This window comes from Balaenoptera acutorostrata, chromosome 18 (assembly GCF_949987535.1).
Source record: "Balaenoptera acutorostrata chromosome 18, mBalAcu1.1, whole genome shotgun sequence".
Classification (NCBI taxonomy): Eukaryota; Metazoa; Chordata; class Mammalia; order Artiodactyla; family Balaenopteridae; genus Balaenoptera; species Balaenoptera acutorostrata.
Window position 1 is genome coordinate 80,330,637 of NC_080081.1, and position 17,736 is coordinate 80,348,372.

The window sequence follows — 17,736 nt, forward strand, 5'->3', positions numbered from 1 at the left end:
CTAGGCATCAAAACAGACACAAAGGTCAATGGAACAGAACAGAGAGACCCCAAAAAACCCATGCATATATGGTCAACTGATTTATGACAAAGGAGCCAAGAATATACAATGGGGAAAGGACAGTCTCTTCAATAAATGGTGTTGGGAAAACTGGACGGCCACATACAAAAAATAAATCTGGGCCCCTACCTTACACCATAAACAAAAATCAACTCAAAATGGATTAAGGACCCAGGGGCTTCCCTGGTGGCGCAGTGGTTGAGAATCTGCCTGCTAATGCAGGGGACACGGGTTCGAGCCCTGGTCTGGGAAGATCCCACATGCCGCGGAGCAGCTGGGCCCGTGAGCCACAATTGCTGAGCCTGCGCGTCTGGAGCCTGTGCCCCGCGACGGGAGGGGCCGCGATAGAGAAAGGCCCGCGCACCGCGATGAAGAGTGGCCCCCGCTTGCCGCAACTGGAGAAAGCCCTCGCACGAACCGAAGACCCAACACAGCCAAAAATAAATAAATAAATAAATAAATAAGAAAATCCTTTAAAAAAAAAAAAAAAAAAATGGATTAAGGACCTGAAACCATAATCCTAGAAGTAAACATAAACAGTAAGTGCCTTGACATCGGTCTTGGTGATATTTTTTTTTGGATTTGACACCAAAAGCAATGGCAACAAAACTAAAAATAGATAAGTGGGACTATATCAAACTTAAAAGTTTCTGCACAGCAAATGAAACCATCAACAAAATGAAAAGGCAACCTACTGAATATCTGCAAATCATATATCTGATGAGGGGTTAATATCCAAAATATACAAAGAACTCATGCAACTCAACAACAACAACAACAACAACAAAAACTCGATTAAAAAATGGGCAGAGGGGGGACGTCCCCGGTGGCGCAGTGGTTGAGAATCTGCCTGCCAATGCAGGGGACACAGGTTCGAGCCCTGGTCTGGGAAGATCCCACATGCCGCGGAGCAACTAGGCCCGTGAGCCACAACTACTGAGCCTGTGCGTCTGGAGCTTGTGCTCCGCAACAAGAGAGGCCGCGATAGTGAGAGGCCGGTGCACCGCGATGAAGAGTGGCCCCTGCTTGCCACAACTAGAGAAAGCCCTCGCACAGAAATGAAGACCCAACACAGCCATAAATAAAATTAAATTAAAAAAAAAAAAATTCACCTATGCTGACTCCTGTCCCTTCCCTTCTTTAAAAAAAAAAAAAAAAAGGACAGAGGGGACCTCCCTGGTGGCGCAGTAGTTAAGAATCTGCCTGCCAATGCAGGGGACACGGGTTCGATCCCTGGTCCAGGAAGATAGATCCCACATGCCTCAGAACAACTAAGCTCGTGCGCCACAACTACTGAGCCTGTGCTCAAGAGCCCACGAGCCACAACTACTTAAGCCCACGTGCCTAGAGCCCGTGCTCCGCAACAAGAGAAGCCACCGCGATGAGAAGCCTGCACACGGCGACGAAGAGTAGCCCCCGCTCGCCGCAACTAGAGAAACCCCACGTGCGGCAACGAAGACCCAACGCAGCCAAAAATAAAACTAATTAAAAAAACTAGGTGTCAAAACATTCATTCATTGCACTTGTTTCACATTTATTCCACACCCACTACATTAAAAGGACAGTGATAGACACAGCTGATTGTACTGATTTTCAAGGAGCTTAGTATCAAGTGAAGAAAGGTATATAATAGTCAATTATAATGCAAGGCAGAAATCACGAACACCTACCATAGGGCTAAATTAAAGAGACCAACAACACAAAATGTCAGCAAGCATATGGAGCAATCAGAATACTCATATGTTGTTTAGTGGTAGTGTAAAATGGTACAACTTTAGGAAAAAAATCTGGCAGGCTCATGAAATTAACATATATCTCTTATGACCCAGCAATTCCACTCCAAAGTATTTACCCAAGAGAAATGAAAACATATGTCTATAAAAAGATTTAAGTGTATTTACAGGAGCTTTATTCACAATATCCAAAAATTGGAAACAGACCATACCCATCAATAGAATGGATAAGCAAAAGGTGGCATATTTAATGCAATGAAGTACTACTCAGCAATAAAAAACAGTGCACTGATGACATTTGTAACAATACATAAAAATCTCAGTTATGCTGAGCGAAAGAAGCCTCACACAAAACAGTACCTAATGTATGTTTCAAGTCCTAGAACAGGCAAAACCATGGCAGAAAACAATCAGAACACTAACTAGTTGCTTCTTAGAGGTGGGGGGTAGGGACTGAATGGAAAAGGGCATGACAGAATTTTCTGAAGTGATAAATGTTCTATATCTTGACAGGTGATTTGGTTACACAGGTGTATGCATTTGCAAAAACTCAGTAAACGCGTACTTGAGATTTCTGCTTTTTACTGTTTGTAAATTTTTTCTTGAAAGAAAAATCTATAAACAAATACTGAACTATAATTAATATACATACTCAAATATTTAAGGGCAAACTTAGTATCTGTAATTTAGTTTGAAATGTGTAAAAATAAGATGGATAAAAGGATTGATAAGTGATAAAGCGAGTACAAAAAATGGTTAATGGTATAATCTATGTAGCAGGTATGATGTTCACTGAAAAATTCTTTAAAATTTGCTGTAGATTTGCAGAGTAAATTTTCATAATAAAATGTGAAAAAAGTACAAAACAAGATGAAATAGATGTCAAAGCAAAGTAAAATAGAAGCATGGGAGAAATGTAATTATTGTGTACATATACTATAAATGTAGTAACTACTAGAGAACTGGGGAAGAATTCCCAGAAGACGACTCATTCAAATTGAGTCAATATTTTTGGCAATTTGGGAAGGGGGTTGTCTAGTTACCCAAGAAATGTAGTACTGAATTACTTTGTGTATCTCAAAATACATATTATCTTTAAAGCTTGTACAATATTGTGTCAGTAAATTCCTACAAAAATTTCAGCTTAATCTTATTGCTCAGTAAAATGCCAAATATATGTGGCTACTCATAAACTTTTAACATTACTTTAATAATAAAATTATTAATCTTTTGATATAATTCACATACCATAAAATTTACCCTTTAAGTACCATTCAGTGGTTTTTAGTATATTCACAAGGTTGTGCAGCCATCACCGCTATCCAATTCCAGAACATTTCATCACCCCATGAAGAACCCTGGGGCCCTTTAGCAGTCACTCTCCATTTCTCCCTCCTCCTGTCTCAGAGGATTTACTGATTCTGGACATTCCACATAAAAGGAATCATCCAATATGTGGCCTTTTGTGTCTGGCTTCTTTCACTTAGCATTTTTTCAAGGGTCATCCACAGTATAGCATGTATCAGTACTTTATTCCTTTTTATGGCTGAATAATATTCCATCATAAGGATATACAACATTTTGTCTATTAGTTAATGGACATTTGGATTGTTTCCACTTTTGACTACTATGAGTAGCTACTGCAAGACTTCCCGGGTGGTCCAGTGGTTAAGAATCCACCTTCCAATGCAGGGGACCTGGGTTCGATCCCTGGTGAGGGAACTAAGATCCCTTTTGCCACAGGGCAACTAAGCCCGTGTGCTGCAACTACAAACCACGCAAGCCACAACTAGAGATCCCACGCGCCACAACGAAGATCCTGCACGTCACAACTAAAGATCCTGCATGCCACAACTAAGACCTGACACAGCCAAAAAATAAAAGTAAATAAATATTTTTTTTTAAAAACTACTGCACTACGGGGAATTCTCTGGCGGTCCAGTGGTTAGGACTCAATGCTTGGCAGAGCCAAAAAAGAAAAAAGAATCCCTTATATGTTCTTGATACTAGACCTTGTCAGATAAATGACTATCAACTATTTTCTCCCATTCTGTGCACTCTTTCTACCTCTCGACAGTGTCCTTGGAAGCACAAAGGTTTTTAATTTTGATGATGCACACATATTTTTCTTTGGTTGTTTGTGCTTTGGGTGTTACAGCTAAAAAACCACTGCCTAATCCAAGGTCAAGAAGATTTACACCTGTTTTCTTCTAAGAGTTTTATGGCTTTAGCTCTTAGATTTAGGTCTTGAGAGTTAATTTCTCATTACTTTTTGGAGATGAAAATTCACTATGAGAGCAAATGTCAATCATATAGAAATGTTCATTCCAAAATAACCCCCCAAAATATTGTCAGCGGTAGAAGACATACAAAATATTTTAACTTAAAAGTTTTAGGTCAGGTAATGGGACACCAGTGGTTCTCAAAGGTCAGCGTGTGTCAGAAACCCAAGGGCTGGGACTTCCCTGGCGGTCTAGTGGTTGGGGCTCCACGCTTCCACTGCAGGGGACCTGGGTTCGACCCCTGGTCCAGGAAATAGGATCCCACGTGCCATGCCGCGCGGCCAAAACAACAACAAACAAATCTATGCTAAACTGATAGGCAAAGTAATTTTGAAAAAACGAAAGAAACCCAAGGGCTTGTTAAAATCAGACTGCCACTCCCCCATACCGGTTTCTGATTCACCAAGTCTCAGGTGGGAGTCGCCATCACCCCCCTCCACCCCTTAGAATGTGGGTTTCTAACAAGTTCCCAAGCGTTGCTCCTGCTGCTGCCCCGGGAACCACACTGTGAGGACCATTGTGCTCAACAGGAACCACCTGATTACAAGCCCCATTTAAGTCAATTTAGCTTACACGTCTCTCAGAACAACAAGCAGCTTTTACAACTGGAGATCCTTTCTGCTGGGCTGTCCCCAGACCAAAAAAGTTCAGACCTGAGAGAGACCCGGGCTGCCCGACGCGGAGGGTAGGGTGCGGTGGGGAAAGGTGAAGCACCCAGGGAACAGCTAAGGCGGCGGAGGTCCGCCACGGCCCGGGTTTCCCGGGTTCTGTTGCCAAGGCAGCTCCCAAGCTCGCGCCGTCTGGACTGAGCGCGGGAAGCGACCCCCACCCCGCCTCCCCGGGGCCCCGCCCCCGTCCCCACCTGCGGCCTCCCGCCCCCCCGGGGACCGCACCGGACAGCCCGGCCGCCCAGTGGAGCGGACTGACTCCGGCCCGGGAATGCCCACCTCCGCGAGACGGGGCCCGAGCTCGTGCCTCCCTCACCCGCCGAGCCTTCCCGGGGATTTCCGAGCTTCCCGTCACGAACGCTGGGTCAGGGGCTCGAGGGCCGCGCGCGGGCTGCGGGCGGGGGCGCACGGGCCGGCGGCGGGGGAGGGGCAGAGCCCCCGCGCCCCTCACACGGGCCCCCCGAAGAGCGGCGGGCACCCGCGCCGCCCCGGGCCCTCTCCTACCTCGCGGCGAGGGGAGCAGGGAGACCGCGAAGGCTGTGGGGTCGGAGCGGCCTTCCCGGCACTCGGCGGAGAGCTGCGCGGCCGGGACGTTGCCACGCGCGGTTCCAAGGAAGCCGCTCCCACAGTGCTCCGCGAGGGGGCGGGGCCGAGTCTGGAGGGCGGGGAGGGGCCTGAGCGGAGAGGGGCGGGGCCGGCCCCAGGGAGGGAGCTGGAGGCGAGGGGCCCCGCGGAGGCGGTGCTGGCGGGCGGTGCGTGGGACAGGAACTGGGGGGAAGCCCACGTCTCCTAGATCCTGATGAAATCATCCGGAAGGCAGATCACCGGCGGGTGGTGCTGGTTGCTGTGAATAGCTCCGGTGGCCGCCGCACTAGCCTGTGAGCCCTGGAAGCGCGTCCGGGCAGCTCTGGCTGTCTGGACCGCCCCCCACCCCGCGGTTCCCCCCGGTCCCGGCTAGAGCCCAGGCCGCCCGCGCGGCCCCGCGCACGTCGTGGTCCTGTCCTGTCCTGTGCTCCTGCCCTGGACACCTCGAGGGCGGCCCGAGACGCGCCAAGGCCGGCACCCAGCCTGAGTGATGCTCAGCAAGAGAACGAGGAATGAAGTTCATAACCGGTTCACATCATTAAAGTTTGTCTTAAATTTTCAAAATAAATTGGCGGGGAGGCGTCTAAAGACACCAGTGTAATTAGTGAGTTTTAAACTTTAAGTACATGTTGAGAGACAATTCTCCATGAGTCTCTTGCTTCTGTTCGGACCATTGTGATGGTTAATGTAATTGTCAGCTGGACCGTGGTACCCAGCTTTTTTTTTCAAACTCCAGTCATGTTGGTGTGAAGGTGTTTTTCAGATGTGACAGCAGTTAAATCAGCAGACTTTGAGCAAAGCAGATTACCCTCCATAATGTGGGTGGGCCTCACCCAATCAGTTGAAGGGCCTAAGAATGAACAGACTGAGGTCTGCAAGGAAGAGGGAATTCTGCCTCAGACGCGTTCAGACTCAGCTGCAACATCAGCTCTGCCTTGGGTCTCCAGCTGCTCCCACAGCTGCCTGAGCTGATTCCTTAAAGTCATTTCCCTCCCACTGTGTCGACTAATACGTATTCTCTAATACTAATACGACTAATACGAGTATTTTTTGACGATGTTTGTATAGGGAACAGCTTTGGAAGACTGAGATGTTGTCTCCCTCCAGTGCAAAAGGCGGGTTGTGCCCTCTGGCATATTAGGGATGATGTCTGAGCACCGTGCTGGCCTGCAGTTCATCATAAAAAACTGAGGTTTCCAAAGTTTAGGGTCCCTCAGCTGTGACACAAACTCACTGTGCGTGCAGCAGCCGCCTGGGCTACCCCTGTGGGACTGGGGAGGTGAGTGGGCACAGGGATTGTGAAGCTCAGGCTGCTTGCTGGGCTGTGACAATAAAGTCCTCTGTCTCTGACCAGGTGTTTCTGCCAGCTGTCAGGACACCCTGTTAGCTTGTCAGCTCGGAGATCTGGTAAAGTCTTACACAGCTCTTGAGAGTATCTAGCTACCCAGCCTGGCTCAAAGTAGCTGTTCACTACATGTTTGGTGAATTAATTCCTGAACACTGTAGAACCCTTCAAATCACTGCACTTCGATATATGGAAACCATTTTCATTATCTGTTTAGATCTCCAGGCTGTAAATTTCCAGCTCCCTCGATTTTTTTTAAAAATATTTATTTATTTATTTATTTTGGCTGTTAGTTGGAGCATGCAGGATCTATTTTTAAAATTTTATTTGTTTATTTATTTTTGGCTGCGTTGGGACGTTGCTGCGCGCAGTCTTTCTTTAGTTGCAGCGAGCGGGGGCTACTCTTCGTTGGGGTCCACAGGCTTCTCATTGCGATGGCTTCTCTTGTTGCGGAGCATGGGCTCTAGGCGTGTGGGCTTCAGTATTTGTGGCACGTGGGCTTAATAGTCATGGCACGCAGGCTCTAGAGCGCAGGCTCAGTAGTTGTGGCTCACGGGCTTAGTTGCTCCACAGCATGTGGAATCTTCCCAGACCAGGGGCTCGAACCTGCGTCCCCTGCACTGGCAGGTGGATTATTAACCACTGTGCCACCAGGGAAGCCCAGCATGCAGCATCTTTAGTTGCAGCATGCAGACTCCTTAGTGACAACGTGCGGGATCTAGTTCCCCGACCAGGGATCGAACCTTGGCCCCCTGCATCGGGAGCGTGGAGCCTTACCCACTGGACCACCAAGAAAGTCCTGATTTTTTTTTGTTTGTTTAATTGGAAACAAATTCAAGTTCCTTTAAACTTGGTTGCCCTTTAAGTATGATACAGTTATTTGCCCAGGGAGTGCTCATGATCATCTCCTTCATTTTATTTTATTTATTCTTTTATTAATTAATTAATTTATTTATTTATTTATTTATGGCTGGGTTGGGTCTTCTTTGCTGCGCCTGGGCTTTCTCCAGTTGCCGTGAGCGGGGGCTACTCTTCGTTGTGGTGCGCGGGCTTCTCATTGTGGTGGCCTCTCTTGTTGCGGAGCATAGGCTCCAGGCTCACGGGCTTTCAGTAGCTGTGGCTTGAAGGCTCTAGAGTGCAGGCTCAGTAGTTGTGGCACACGGGCTTAGTTGCTACGCGGCATGTGGGATCTTCCCGGACCAGGGCTCAAACCCGTGTCTCCTGCATTGGCAGGCGGATTCTTAACCACTGCGCCACCAGGGAACTCCCCTTCATTTTAAATGTTGTAATGAAGCTACTATTTTTAAAATATATTTATTTATTTACTTGGCTGCATCGGGTCATAGTTGTGGCAGGCGGGATCTTCCTTGCGGCATGCAGGCTCTTTAGTTGCGGCAAGGCACACTCCTAATGCAGGGGGGCCCGGGTTCGAGCCCTGGTCGGGAAACTAGATCCCGCATGCCACAACTAAGAGCTCATATGCCGCAACTAAAGATCCTACATGCCGTAACTGAAGCTACTATTTATTAAGCACATGCCTACATCAGCAGACAAAATGTTAAGGTCACATAGCTCATATTACTAAAATATAAGCTCCAGAGAGAACAGAGATTCTTGTTTCCATCACTTCCAACCTGGCAGGCTAGGCAGCAGACAATCACTGCATTTTGTGGTGTTTTTCTGGGCAGAAGAGGTGAAAGGTTTTCACAGTGCCTAATAAATTACTTATTAGATAAACCAAGTGTTGCCAAGCTGGGGTGGGAATCCAGTGCTGGTAACACCTATGGTGTACTTGAGTAAACTTTTACGAATAAACAGTAACTATAAAACTGTGTTACGAGCTCTGATAGTGGTAGATCCACAGGACCTCACGTACACCAGGTGTTAGGGACCGAATCGTGGCCCCCAAATTCAAATGTGGAAGCCCTGACCCCCAGGACCTCAGACTGTGACAGTATTTGGAGACGGGGCCTTTAAAGAGGGATTAAGTTAAAAGGAGGCCTCGCGGGTGCTCTTGCCACCTGGTTTCCTTCACTTCCGGACTCTTCTCACCGCCTCCTCAGCACTCTTCCATCTTCTATCTTGCTGTCACTCAGTCTATTTTCCACACTGCAGCCAAAGTGATCACACTTCAGTGAAAATCTGATCACCTTGTTCTCTGCTCAGAACCTTTTGGTGCCCTCTCTCCCCCCTGGCCTTGACCTCTGGACAAAGTCTAAACTCCATGTTGTGCCTTACAAGGCTCTTCAGGGGTCAGGACACAGGATTCTTTGTTGCAGCCAAGAAAAATCAATTCTTGCTAACTGAAGCAGAAAAGGAATTTTTTCTTTTCGATATTGGGTAACTCAGAATTGTCAGAGAGGTTGAGGAACAAGGTTTGGAAAAGCAACAGCAGCTCAGGCAGGCAAGACCCAGCCAAAGTCGTCTCACGGGAGCGAGCTGCCAGAGTCATGACCAGCCCTCCCCGTTTGCTCAGGCAAACCAGGACCAGTTGGTCGCCCTGCTTAGTCGGCTGCTGTGGCCCTGCCGTCTCAATACCTTGAGGCCTTCTTGCCGGTGGACGCGCTGTCACACAGCTGTGCTCTGGCACGTACCACTTTACCACTGGACCCGGGTTCCATCATAGCCACTGTGAACCGTTTCTAACCACCCTGCCCTTTGTCTGCCTTCTTCCTGGGTCTGAGCCCCAGATGGGAACGCCAGCTTGCTGTGTGTCGGTCAAAGGCCGTGTTCTGGCTTCCAGGGAGCTCAGACGGAGGGTATCTGCTCCCCGAAGCTTCCTCCCACCCATTTTGTGATCCTCCTAGAATACAAAGGGTGTCAGATGCTGGGCAGCCAACAATGTCCATGGACAAATGTCCACGACACCACCCCTCCCCTTGCCCTCCTTGCCAGCACGTCGTGCCCTGGCCATACTTGCTTTCAAGTCTCTCTCACCTCCAGGCCTTCACAGCACACTATTCTCTTTTCCTAAAATGATCTTTCCTACTGTCCTCTTAGCCTGGCCACCCCTCTCCAGAAGGCCTTACCCTAGTCGCTGAGTACTAGTTTGCTAGGGCAGCCGTAACAAAGTACCACATACTAGGTGGCTTAAAAACAGAAATTTACTTCTCAGTGTGCTGGAGGCTGAACTTCAAGATCAAGGTGTGGGCAGGCGTGGTTTCTTCTGCGGCCTCTCCTTGGTCTGGCCGCTCTCTGCTACCCCTTCTCATGGGCTCCCTCTGGGCATGGCATCCTGTGTGTCCTAATCTTCTCCTCTTATGAGGACATGAGTCACATTGGATGAAGACCCACCCGCAAGGCCTCCTTTTAATTTAATCCCCCGTCTCCAAATACTGTCGCATTCTGAGGTCCTGGGGGTCAGGGCTTCCACATTTGAATTTGGGGGACACAATTCGTTCCCTAACACCTGGTGTACGGTGGATCTACCACTATTAGAGCTCATAACACAGTTCTATAGTTACTGTTTATTCGTAAAAGTTTACTCAAGTACACCATAGGTGTTACCACCACTGGATTCCCACCCCAGCTTGGCAACACTTGGTTTATCTAATAAGTAATTTATTAGGCACTGTGAAAACCTTTCACCTCTTCTGCCCAGAAAAATACCATGAAATGCAGAGACTGCCTGTTAAATATTTTAAATTATCATGGCATTTTTTTTTTTTGGCCCTAAAAGCTGAAAGCAAATTAGCCTGAAAATGTAGAGTGAAATTTTTTTTCTCATCTTTTTTTTTTTTAATAAATTTATTTATTTATTTATTCATTTTTCGCTGCATTGGGTCTTCATTGCTGCGTGCGGGATTTCTCTAGTTGCAGCGAGCAGGGCTACTCTTCCTTGTGGTGCGCAGGCTTCTCATCTTGGTGGCTTCTCCTTTGTGGAGCCCGGGCTCTAGGCGCAGGGGCTTCATGAAACAGTGAAATTCAGTGCTTTCTACTGTCAGCATTAAGTATTTTTATTGCTCTGTGTCAGCTATATTCAGGGTCTAACAGTAACATTTATTCATTCGTTCATTCATTCATTCAAGTGTAAGAGTTTCACCAATGGATAAGCCAGAAATAAGGCATTCCTGGCAGATGGAAAAACGTTTGTAAGCTGCACTGTCTAATATGGTAACCATTAGCCGCTGGTAAATATTTGAAATGAAGTTTAAATCAATTCAATTTAATTTTTATTTGTTTTATTTTTGGCTGCGTTGGGTCTTCGTTGTAGTGCATGGGCTTCTCATTGTGGTGGCTTCTCTTGTTGCAGAGCATGGGCTCTAGGAGTGCGGGCTTCAGTAATTGTGGCTCGTGGGCTCTAGAGCTCAGGCTCAGTAGTTGTGGCACATGGGCTTAGTTGCTCCGCGGCATGTGGGATCTTCCTGGACCAGGGCTCGCACCTGTGTCCCCTGCATTAGCAGGCGGATTCTTAACCACTGCGTCACCAGGGAAGCCCTCAATTTAAATCAACTATAAAGTTTAGTTCCTCAGTCTCATTAGCTGCGTTCCACAGGTGTGTGTTGGAGACCCATGTGCAGAACTTTTCCATCATCACACAAGGGTCTACAGGTAGTGCTGGGAGGATGCAGAGAACATTAAACTCACTTGACTGCACCTGAAAACAGTTGGAATAAACTATAATTGTTTGTAAGCCCCAAAGCATGATCTAAAGAATCATTAGTGACCTGATAGTATTCTTTTAAATATGTGTGAGATAAATTCTTCATAGTATTTTTTAAAATATGTGTGAGATAAATTTTTCTAACTATCTATAATAATTCAATACAGAATGTTGAGAAATGAATTATTGTTTTTGCTTTTTTGTTTTTTGGCCATGCCGACTGTCCTGCGGGATCTTAGTTCCCCAACCAGGGATTGAACCTGTGCCCCCTGCAGTGGAAGTGCCAAGTTCTAACCACTGGATCGCCAGGGAATTTCCGAGAAATGAATTATTGTTGTATTTACACGTGCTCTTCAAAATTCTCTGTATGAAGAACTAGATATCACTTCACTGAAACACTGTTAGTCACCACATTCATTCGGTTCGTGTTTGAGCGGGTTTGTTTAATTCTGGGGGCACACGGGGGTGGTTTGGGAAGATGTTAGGTTTTGTCTTTTTGAGGTGGCTTGTATATAACATTGTTGAACTGCGTCAAAAGGCAAGAAAAATCTTTTTTATTGCAAATGTGTCTCTATCCAGCAATGACTTTGAAAGGGAGATCTAAGTACTTTCTCTACAACCCCAGAAAAGAAAGTCAAGGTCCCTCAGAGTGAGGGTCCTACCTGTTTTGCTTGCTTAACTGAGACCCCCTGCTGGTTGACTGAGCCCCTTACCTTCTGTCTTGGTTTCTCACCCTGAGCCTCCTGCCACCCCCAGAATCCTGAGCCCAGGCAGAGATGAAATCCTTGAGTGACATCTTCTCTGAGTGAATTCAGAAATCATCTGGAGGGAATTCCCGATGGTCTAGTGGTTAGGGCTTTATGTTCTCACTGCTGAGGGCCCGGGTTCAATCCCTGGTTGGGGAACTAAGATCCCACAAGGGGCTGTGTGTGTGGCCAAAAAAAAAAAAAGAGAAACCATCTGGACAGAAGCCATAGTGATTATAATGGTTATGAAATGCTGAGTTTCTGACAAGGAGCTACGATCTATCTGGACACAGTTACATGCAAGCACACGGATTCCCTAGATGATATTATACTCATCACAGCCTGTGTCACATATGGTTGTACAGGTTGTGCACTGCAGAAGGGGGCTACATCTAAGGAGGGGTTATTCACATAATAGGTATGATAGATTTGCTGCTTATAATAATAATAAAAACAATTTTCCAGAAGATGGCAGTAAAGTATCTTGTTCTAAAACATCAGTATAGTATGACAATTTTCTGGGGCTGGGAATATAGTGTCTTGAGGAAAAAGTGCCTTTTTCTTACTTACACAAAGGTGTGAAATGGCTTATCACTTGCTCTAGGTCCTGTAGAAAATCAGCCCTCTATTACTGGCGAAAATGAACGAATGAAGTTTAATAGGTAGAGAAAAGGAAAAAGAATTATCAGGGATATATTTCGAAATTCTAGCTTCCAAAATGCCGACTCTTTGTTAAAATAATAATATCAATATATTATATGTGTTATATAGTATGAATAATATAGTGTAATTTAAGCTTTCCTAGGCCTCATGGGACCGTGGATATAAATGTGCTTTATGAAAATAGAGAGGAACCCTTTAGTTTTGAGGTACATGTTTCTGTCTCCTCAAAAGTCTCCCCCCCTAAAATACAAACTATCTTCAGTCTTTGGTTCCCCCCCAAAATACACATTTTTATAGCAGTTACAAGGCTGTCCCTGAGACCCAAATTCTCGAACACTAAGCATTACCATGTATGCACAGATCCTTTCTTAACTGAAAAACATAAATACTATGGCCTTTATTCTCTTAAACCTTTATATACTTACTTCTTAAGAAATATTTTAGGGGGAGGGATAAATCAGGACCTTGGGATGAACACACACACACTACTATATATAAGATAGATAACCAACAAGGACCTACTGTACAGCACAGGGAACTGTACTCAGTATTCTGTAGATAACCTATATGAGATAAGAATCTAAAAGAATGAATATATGTATATGTATAACTGAATCACTTTGCTAAATACCTGAAACTAACACAACATTTGTAAATCAACTATACTCCAATGAAACTAAAATATTAAAGAAGAAATATTTCAATAATCCAAGTCTTCAAAGTAAATTGGGGTCACTTAAGAGCAGAGCATTTGACCAGATATCCCAAGTGGATCTTCTCGTTGCCAATGACCTTCTAGGCTGAGTGCTAGGTCCACCGATGTTGTCCCATTGGTATCTGAATGCTTTCTTGCCTCTGGGCACACAAGCCAACCTGGTACCCTTCCTGCACCAAACACGCATCAACAATTTCTCCATGGAGTCCTGGTTCCTTTTAGTGAAAATGGCATTACAGACCAAGATTTGGGCATCGGGGGTTCAGATCAGATTTGAGATACTGGGTTTTGTTAAGCCTGGGCTGTTTCAGCGAGCAGAGCTGGAAAATACCTTTTTTTTTTTTAAAGGTGTGAGTTCTTACTGATATTTTTGATTCAAATCTGACACCACAGCATTCCTCTTTAAACTCTTTGTTTCCATAATTATACCTTATTTTCTTTTATGGTGAAATCTTCCTGCTAAATGAAATCAACATATTTATTTGATTTGTCTAGAATACAAAAAAAATGTTAAGAATAGCAATATTATATTGGTGTGAAAAATAAAACGACAAAATGAAGTTCAAGATTTTCTTGATGGCCAGTAGGCACATGAAAAGATGCTCAACATCACTAATGATTAGAGAAATGCAAATCCAAACTACAGTGAGGTACCACCTCACACCAGTCAGAATGGCCATCATTAAAAAGTCTACAAATAGGACTTCCCTGGTGGTGCAGTGGTTAAGAATCCGCCTGCCAATGCAGGGTACAGGGGTTGGATCCCTGGTCGGGGAAGATCCCACATGCCACGGAGCGACTAAGCCCCTGCGCCACAACTACTGAGCCCCTGCACCTAGAGCCCGCGCGCAGCAATGAAGACCCAATGCAGCCAAAAAGAAATAATAAATAAATAAATAAAAATAAAAAAAGAGAAACTGCCATTGAGGTGGTTTCATCTTAGAGATGAGTGGACATACACAAGGAATTCAGCCTCTGAAATGTGTCCCAAATTTATCTTAGCCATCATCTGGCCCATTTTCAGTGGCTGAATACTTGGTTATAAGTGCAAGATTTGTAATAAGGAAACTTTGGCTGTGCAAACCCATTCCAATTAATAATACTCGATTTCTAATTATGTTAGAATCTACATGTTTTCATGGGCTGGATGCAGTTTTAACTTCATCAAGTTAACAGCTTCTGCTTCTGAACCACGGACCTTCCTCTCATACTTAAGTCTCAGGCTACCCAAGTTGAATTTCCAAAGATAAATTAGAATCTCAGGGGACTTCCCTGGCAGTCCGGTGGTTAAGATTCCCCGCCTCCATTGCAGGGGGCACGGGTTCGACCCCTAGTCGGGGAACTAAGATCCCGCATGCTGCGTGGCATGGCCAAAAAAGGAGAAAAAAAAAAAGAATCTCAGAAATCTATAACAAAGGTGTATCAAGATCAATTTCAATTAAGCTAATTAAAAGAAAAGAGGGAAAAACATGTCAGAGATTACACATTTAAACTATCACCAGGAATTTCATATGAAAACCTCTCTACAGATTCATATGGATTTCAGACTACCTGGGTTCCAATAGAATTGATTGATACACACCAGCTGTCAACATTTATACAAGTCAAAATTCCAGTCTGAAACACGGAAACCACCCTAGAAATTTCAGCAGAGTATCTATCTATCTATCTGTCTCATTCAACAGAGAATTTAATATGGAGAATTTGTTCTGTCATTCTTGGACTGAAAAGCACACAGAACATCAGGAAGGCCGCTACTCCTGGGACTCAGGGATGCAGGAAGATTTGGGGACCAGCAGAGGAGGGGCCTGGGGGGGAGTGGAGCCTCTGAGGGGTGTGAGAGGCTGTGCCTGGGAGGTCACAAAGCTGGAGGAGGAGCCAGCGGAGGTCACCGGGGCGATTGTTAGGGCCACACTAGGAGGATCAGCAAGCCGACTTCCCCCGTGTGTTCTCTCCAGCCCCCTGCTGGTAGACTGTCGCAGGAAGCCAGCTTCAGCGTCACACAACAGAATATGTCAGAAGGGTGGATGTGGAGCAGAGAGGCAGCAGTTTAATAATAACTGGCACAGTCTAAACACCCTTCTAAGCATGGTTGACCTTTTCTGTCACAGCAGTGAAGGCCATGCTTTCTCCTAGGAAGATGTAGTTCTCTCTCCCACAGAGAGGCCCTAACCCTCTCGCCCCAAAGGGAAGAAAGAACAAGAGCTGAGAGTCATGGCACCCATCTCTGGGCAACACTCTTGGTGTCCGTGTCTGATTTGTTTAAGTCTCACCTGAGGATTTTGTGACCTAATGACTAAATTATAACCTTACACACTACCAACAGCCCTTACGTAAAATAATAAAGGAAAAGGAGGAGGGAAGCAAAAGAAATTAGGTAACACACACACACACACACACACACACACACACACAGATAAAAATAAGAAAAAATGAATGGCTGCAACATGCACCACCTCTGTTACTGGTCAGAAGAACATAATATTTATGACTTCTTTTTCCAACTACGTGTTGCAAGTGTACCCTCATCCAGCATCTCAGCTGATCAAGGTTTCGTGTGGTGTTTTTTTCCCTAGGTGGGAGAGGGGTGCGGTGAACCAAACATTTATTCTCGAAGGATATAAATCATCCAAAATCCTACTCCCCCCCCCAAAATCAACTTTATTGAGGTATATATGTATAACTTACATATAATATCATACACTCATTTAAGTGTATATTTCAATGAGTTTTGAAAATTTATACACCTGTGTAACAACCACCATAATCAAGATACAGAATACTTCTATCGATGCAAAATTTCCCTTGTGCCCCTCCTGAGGCGTCCCCTGCACTCCCAGGCCCAGACAGCCACTCATCTCCTATCCCTACAGAGTCGATTAGTCTTTTCTCGAGTCACATGTAACTTGAATCACAGGTCTGGGTTTCCTGCTATCTGGAAGTAAAGCGTTCCTATGAGTTTTTTTCATAAGCCGAAATGGGTAAATCAAAGGAGCAGTAACCTTAGGACACGTCTTGCTAAGGGGAGCACAAAGTAAATGGAGATGCAGCACAGATGCTCACAGACACAGTGCAGAGCTCTGGCATCTGATGCTGAGATGCTGCGTGTAGTTCCCGGGGCCGCCCTTGCTGCCTGGGCTGTGCGCTGCCCCTGTAACGGCTCGCTGAAAAACAAAGGCTGAGCACTGTTTTCGATTTTTGCCTTTTTTCACGACTCTGGTAACTGCCACGGGTCTAGGGACCAGCACCTTCCTAGCAAAGAGCTAGCTAGCTAGCACCGCAGAGCAGCGAACAGCCCAGCTGCTGCCACCGCGGGAGCGCGCCCTACAGGGTGCGCGCCCTACAGGGTGCGCCCTCCGCACGCGCCTTGACCGGCTTGCTGCCTGTGTGGCTACGGAAACCGCTCAGACCTGGGCTGGGGAAGCCTTGCAGTCCGGTACCCTCAGCACCAGGTGCACCTGACGCTCTCCCAACTACGTAGCACTGTAGCATTTGTGCAGGAAAGAGGTGTGCCTCTGAAAAACTTCATTGCCGACTTGGGAACATTATCAGTCTTCATAATTTCAGCCAGTCTGATGGGCGAAAGACGACATCTTTGTTGTGTCACTTTTCATTCTCTTCTCTAAAGTGAGTTGAGTGCCTTTTCAAATGTGTATTGATAACTCGTGAAATTGCTCTGGCTCTGACATTCCTCTTTTCGCTCCTGACCGGGGAAGACAGAGGAAGGGCTCCGTGCGTCACCCGAGCCTCAGTGTCACGCGTTTCCGCTCGACAGCTGCCTAATCGTCTTGACCTGGATGACTGGTGTGTCCCCATTTGTGCTGTGCAGACAGTGTTGTCACGGGACATGTGATGCTCTTTCCTCCGGTCCGTTTCCAAAAAGACCCAGGGGTGGCGCGGTGACGTTTCCTTCTGGAGCAGAAACCAGCTAGGCCTTTGGTAGGAGGACACACAGCCTTCCAGTCTGCTGGACGCCCCGCCCCCCGCCCCCCAGCTCTTCTGCCTGCTGTCCCAAGGCTGCTGGGCCTCGGCCTCATCTGCGGAGAAAGGCAGGGTCTTCCCAGAAACGAACTGCCAGTGTGAACTCAGCACTAACCGTCCTCAGCTTAAGGCCTTGAGCTGGTGTGGACGGAAGTGGTGCTAATGTCTTCACACGGGAAGGGGATTCTAGTGATAAGTTTGCGGGGTCCTTTAGCGGTCACGCCTTGTCCTGGTCTGGAGGTGTCCCCTCCCCGTGCGCCGATTTTAGGGGCGCCGTTGGGAAATGGCCAAAACAAAGTGAGTTCCTGGAGCCCGAAGCGGCTGCTCTGCCCCCGGGCGTCCAGTCCACGTGGTC

The 17,736-nt window shown here is 46.3% G+C and overlaps 1 protein-coding gene across 7 annotated transcripts in view; it reads right to left on the reverse strand.

Annotated features, from left to right (window-relative positions):
• Positions 1 to 5,378, reverse strand: part of IFT88 (intraflagellar transport 88) — a 76,082-nt gene extending 70,704 nt beyond the window's left edge. For 6 of the 7 annotated variants that reach the window (XM_057532942.1, XM_057532943.1, XM_057532939.1 and 3 more), the window contains exon 1: positions 5,248 to 5,378. The gene's annotated coding sequence lies outside the window, so the exon portion shown is untranslated. Of the gene's footprint in view, positions 1 to 5,059; positions 5,189 to 5,247 lie in introns of those variants that run through there. The other variant, XM_057532944.1, reaches the window with a different exon arrangement.
• Between the last annotated feature and the right edge of the window lie 12,358 nt (positions 5,379 to 17,736).